The sequence below is a fragment of the Heterocephalus glaber genome, unplaced genomic scaffold (genome assembly GCF_053883595.1).
Source record: "Heterocephalus glaber isolate CG9 unplaced genomic scaffold, H.glaber_assembly_v1.0 deba00001247, whole genome shotgun sequence".
Classification (NCBI taxonomy): domain Eukaryota; kingdom Metazoa; phylum Chordata; class Mammalia; order Rodentia; family Bathyergidae; genus Heterocephalus; species Heterocephalus glaber.
Window position 1 is genome coordinate 140,707 of NW_028258227.1, and position 6,429 is coordinate 147,135.

Consider the following 6,429-nt stretch of genomic DNA (forward strand, 5'->3'; position numbering starts at 1 on the left):
TCTGTGGGGGGCCTTGTCCTCCCCCCCCCTAGTACTCTTGAGTGCCTTTTACGGGCATGTCTAAGCCTGCTGCAAGTCTACCCGGCAACAAGGAAGTAGCCCCAGTACCCTCCCCTTGCTCCCTCCCTCTAGCCCTACGGTATATATGTTGTAACAGCTTCTGCAATAAACGAGACTTGATCAGAAACCTGTCTTGTCTCCATCTCTCGTGTCCCCTGTCCTTTGTCATTCTCACCCCCCCTCTAGGGTCTCCGTTGACTTACCCGCGGGCTGGGACAGTTTTCATTTAATTTGATGTTGGCTGTTGGTTTTTATGGAATGCTTTTATCACATTGAGATAAAGAACTTACATTCCTATTTTCTGTGATTTTTTTTTTTTTTTTTGGTGGGGAGAATCAAACTCAGGTTCTTGTGCTTGCAAGGCAGGTGGCACAATCATTGAGCCTCTCCACTTCTGTAATAGTCCTCTTCACTTTGAAGCCAGAAAACAACTTTGCCTTCTCTTGTGACATATTGAATGTATATTTCTTAACTAAGGCATCTTTCACTTTTATCTGGTTTGAGGGAAAACTGAATGCATTTCACACTTCACTCCATCAAGCCCTACTGATAGAAAGCAGAAGGACAAGTTGGTATGTTTTATATCTTGAACCTCATATCATCAAGCCTGAGCTATCTCTCTCTTTCCTCTAATTGATCCCCAATGCCCATTTTCAAAGGGACAAAATCTTGGTCATTTCACTTAACTTTGCTAATTTGGAGATAACTACATTCTATATTTAGAGAAAATCAACCAAATCAACCAAGTTTATTCAAATAAATTCTTCTGCACTTAACTGTCAACCAGAATTAGGCTAAATAGGGATGATTTTGATTTTACAGTGTATGATTTTATAGTAATGTTGTCATTTTTTGAAATCACCTCAATTTGTAAATTAAAAGCCTAAGAATTAATGAAATTCTGGAGTTGCTTATACATGTTCTGCAGATTAGGGCGTAACTAGTACAAGGACCATTTCTCTACTGTTATCAAATTTTCAAAAAATCTATTGGTGATTGGGGATAAAACACATTATGCAATGAAAAACACTTTCTTCTCTGTCTCAAGGGCTACATGACCTCTCCCAAATTAATCTAGTCAGCAATTCTACTGCAGGGTAAACTTTACTCAAATGAGTTGATCAGTGAGAAGAGATTTCCCTGCCAGATACACTTTGAGGTGCTCCTCAGTTGTCAGAATCTATTGAGATATCAATCAAGCACTAAGTTTTTAAAAATGGGCAAATTTGAGGGAGACTCTTGGACCTATGTAGGAGGAGGTATGTCAAATGTTTACAACATGTCAGTTGGAGACACTGAATTTGTAAACATTAAGAACTCTAATGATGCCATTTGATGCAGACTACTAAAGCCATTTGGATACTTATCTGTGACCTGTGGTCTTTTGTCATAGGAAGAAGTGACAGACTGTTAATTAGTGAGATTTTATTCAAGAATAATGACCTGCACTTTCTACATCCATGGCGTATATCACCAGCGGGGCACATAGTATAATTACTGGAATTTGGAAAACCTAACTGCAGAGCAGTTCCTCTACCCCGGGATCCCACATCACAAGGCCTGCGTTCTTCCATCACCAATGTAGGAAGTGAAAGCTGAATTGAAAAGATTCAAATACATAATCAAGAAGAAAGAAATAGAAGAAAGAAGTCAGTTAAATTGAAAATAAACAGAATTGATGAAAAAGATGATGCTTCAGGAAATGTATGGTTTTCACAAGGAAAATAAGTTCAATCTGGGTGTGTTACGCAGGAGTCCCTTTAGTTATAATAGATAATTATCAGATACTTTATGATGAAATTTAAAGGGAGCTCAAGCCATTCAGAGTGCAAGAGCTTTCCTTTTGTATGAGAAATCCAAAGTTTAAATAAAGAGTAAAACAAAAGACGGATAATAGGAAACAAGAAAACACAGATCTCTTGGAAATGAGGAGGAAACCAAATGAAGGGGGGAATGGAGGAGGGTGAGGGAGAGAGCAGTGAAAGGGAAATAAAAATCATTAAGCTATGTTATGTATGTGTAACAACATGCCAGCATTGATTTAATCAGTCCTACAAACATGTAATCAAAAGTTAAAGCATACACATTCAAATATATTAGTTTTCATGTAGAGATGAAAATAATAACAAAAAAAAGGCCACGGTAGTTGTATAACAAAGGTGTTCAAATGGACAAGACTCAGTTCCTCTTGCCATCTTCTTTAGCATGGAAGCTAGGGAAACTCATCAGTGATGTTCTGAGTCTGATTGGGTTTGATGTTCTTGTTGAACCAATCACATGACAACACAGGCATCTCTGCCCTTCGTCAAAAGAGCTTTATCTCCATCCCAATAAGTAATCATCATGGTTACCATACTGCGACCTGTGAGAAACTTCTACCAAGGAATTAACAAAACACTCAGGCAAGGGACCATGTGCTCTGTTGTTGTCAATGCTTTATAAGAAATACTATTTTTTTCCAAATTTGATACTCAGTGATTTCAAGCATAATTTGTTGTTGTTGTTTTGGACCTTGTGCTTGTGAGGCATATAGTGGAACTACTGACATAAATCCCTGGCCCTCAAGCATAACTTTTATTCCATACCAAACACTGTCCATTATATGGAGATATTTTTAAATGTAAATTCATTTCTCTTGTATGACACTTTTAATACTACATGCCATTGAGCCACTCTCCTGGTTGAACATATTCCAAAAGAGCAAACTGTAACCCTAGGGCCTTGGAGCTGGCTCCCAGCTCCTACTCGCCTAGCCTGAGTTGCTCCCCAGGTGACAGCCCGAATGCAAGCCTTTTGACGGGCAAAGAGGCGAAGCGAGCCGGCGCAGGGATTTAGCTCAGCGGTTCCGGCGCCGGCCTCGCAAGCGCAAGGACTCGGGTTCGAGCCCCTGCGCGCGGAAAAAAGGGCACAAGGAGAGAAGGGAACCGTAATGATTCTTTTTTGGGGTTTCTGTCTTTTGGGGGTGGGGGTGTGCGTGTGCGTTGCGTGTGCGTGTGCGTGTGCGTGTGTGTGCGTGTGTGTGTGCCGGGGATCGACCTGGAGGCCTTGCGCTGGTGAGACAGGCGCCAGAACCACTGAGCTAAACCCCGGCCCCATTAGTGTTCCTATTACCTCCAAGAAAACGGGAAAAGGGAATGAGAAAATCAAAGGAATGTTCCACGGAAAGAGCTGAATGATACAAACTGTTGATTGATCAGACAAATGGGAAGGCACGTGACCTCAAACTTGGAAGGAAGAGTTAGAGAAGATTTTATTCTGCAATGCAACTTAGAAACTATTAGTTCACAACTATTAGGGTGAATTTGGGGTGCTGTTTTCCTGGAGGGCATGTCACTTTTCCAAAAATAACATTACAGACGCCGTCGTTTGAAAGGGAAAGAATGAGTTTTATCTCGACATTACACCTCAGGTCCCCACATGAGCTTCTCAAATCACTGACGTTTTTATAAAGGCATTTCTCGGTGGATACTGCCTATACCTTGCATCACAAAGGCCTCAGGGTTATATCACCATGGCGTGTCAACTCTCTGACATCCCAGGCCTTCAGTCAAACCCTCTGTGTCTTTCTCTGCCCCCAGCTGAACACTATTCCTATCTCCCTGCCCTACCTAAAAGCCTGCTCTATCTCCAAGTATCCTGCTTTGGGAGCCTTCTAGGGCAAGTGCCGTTTTCCTTACCACATTCCCTCCTCCTACTAGACCCCGAAGTGCAATAGCTGTGGGAGTTTTTTTCCTCAGTGCCGCTTCTGGGTCCTTGGCCTGCCGGACTTTCAGAAAATAACTCTCCTTTTAATCTTCTGTCATCAGATTCTCTCACCTGATACTTTTCTTTCTTTTATCCTTTGAGGAATTCCCCGGTAACTTTCATCTGCTCTTCTTTTCCCTTGTCTCACTATTTTTGTCTTACTCATCCTTTACCTCATCATGTAAAACTTTTTCCTCTATTGGTCACATTTCTGGTGTCCAGGATGATAAATATGTGGGAAGTGCAATCAGTGTGGAAGAAAAGTAAAAGTTGGGATGGGATTTATACATCCTTCATCAAAGCACCAGTATACATTTCACAGAACTCACCATTGAAATTTAGCACACTGTCTTCCATCAATTGTTCTTAAAACTGCTGTACTTGTCAAGATGAGGAGGAGGTATGTCTGATGAGCCTACATCCATCTGTCATCCACCTTAGCACTTACTGAGTCTGGTGCATTCATACTGGGAATCACCATGGTGTGTGGATCCAATGCCCCTAAACTGCATGGTGCCCGATAGAGGCTCAGGCCAGACCCTCACTATTGATATGGATACAGTCTCTGATAGAAGCCTATTGGTGCAGATGGCCAGAGGAGGAGGGGACACAGTTTTGATGCCCACTGGAATGGTCAGGCTGTAAATGAAGGGAACAGTCATGGTGCACATCATTAACGCCATAGCACTATTTCTGGGAAATTTGCTATAGTTGAACCAAAGTACAGAACAAAGCCTGTTCTATAAAGTGAATGAAAAATTGCCAGGTGAGATTTGTACATAGAATAGGTTTTATATGACCCACCAGAGGATGACATTTGAAGATGGAGAAAAACAATTTTATGATAAGAGAAAAATAATTCCTAATGTTACAGGGAAACAAATATGATGCCAGCAATATGCTTCACTGTTATTGGTGAAGGTATCAAATAGGTGTGATTTAAAAAGTGGGGAGGGGCACAGAAGAAATTAGAAATTTCTATATCCTTGAAGTTTGTAAACTGAAAGACAACAAAATTCAGCCACAGCAAGTCCAAAGGGCCAAGCCAAAATGATGCCAAAATTGCACACGCTCAAAGGTGAGACTTTGTGATGACCAAGAAAGCATCAAATGGGCCAAACCTGATCACAGCCTTCACAATCCAATGCACATGATCTATGTATTCAAAACAATAAAAGGACATCTTTGTTAGGCATGTTAGTTCAGATGTTCATGTTTCAGTGGTGGTAGAGATTAAGTAGATATCAGACTGAGAGGGGTCAGAGAAAAAGTAAGTGGTAATGTGGAAGTGGGAGTCACAGCTGAGAGCTAGGAAAATTAGCAAGGTCCCCAGAACCAGGACCAGATTGCTGGACAGGAGCAGTTTAAAGAGGAAGAGCTACAGTCCGGATCCTCTGAAAGACAACTGACATAGAGTTCGAAGGCATGTTAGATTTTATGCTTCTGTAATACTTGCACATCTTTTGAAAAAGTAAAGAGTGTTGTCCCACTTTCCAAAACAATCACCACGATTATGTAATATTGACATGCAATAGTAAATATATTCATTTTTTATAAAGAAAAGAAGATTGGAAAAAGGAATCAAATAAACAGGCACCTAGCAATCTGTATATATTTTGAATCCAAGTATTCATAAGTAAGCTCCATTCAACTCAGCAACATTTCAGCTATGTTATGTTAAGGTTGATCATCCTAGAACTCTTGCAATATTGGTATCTGAGTTCTTTACCCCCTTCTATGCAGATCTACCTCAGAGACACTTAATGAACAATTTAGAAGACCAAAAGCATAAGTGAAAAGAAGTCCATGACCACAGTAAGTTACAGCTCACTCTTAAAACCCAAAAGATGATGACTATTATCCTTCTGTCTTTAAGAATAAAATGCTTCTCATTTCCAGACATTCATTAAAAGCACTGAAATATTTTACTGTAACAATATGCCACAAATTCATTTACCTTAAAATAGTTGTGAACATTCAGTAAGCACTAGGACTACTTTATGTGGACAATAAATACAGTCAGTGCTTCAGTCAAAATCTTGTTATGTGCCAGTTTTCTCCCGAGAATTTCTAAACACTTCTGGACTTTCTATTTCCCTCCTCTGGGAGTGTAAGTGCTCCCCAAAATGAATTTTATCTTTTAAAATATATGTATTTGATAACTCTTCTATGTGGCCAAAATTTTAATACAGGAGTATTAGTTAAATACACCACCTACCATGATACAAGTGACCACCAATGTCACATCAGTGCATACTGCACATTTCAAGGGTCAAAAAATAATGAGATACTAATACACTCTCTCTCTCTCTCTCTCTCTCTCTCTCTCTCTCTCTCTCTCTCTCTCTCTATATATATATATATATATATATATTCCCCCCCATCAGTTTTGTTTGTATCAACCTGAATCAACTGCACTAAAATATCTGGTGAGGAAGTATGCTTTTTAAATTTTTTCCTTTGTTCTGTATTTTAGTTGTTCTGCTGTAACAACTTCATTGTTTTTCTAATTACAAGTTTTCTATTTTACTGTTAAAAACTTTAGCAGCACATTAAATTATAAAGCCTAAGTTTTTTTCTCAACCTTATCACTATTTAACAGATTTTGTCATCCACTCTCTGATA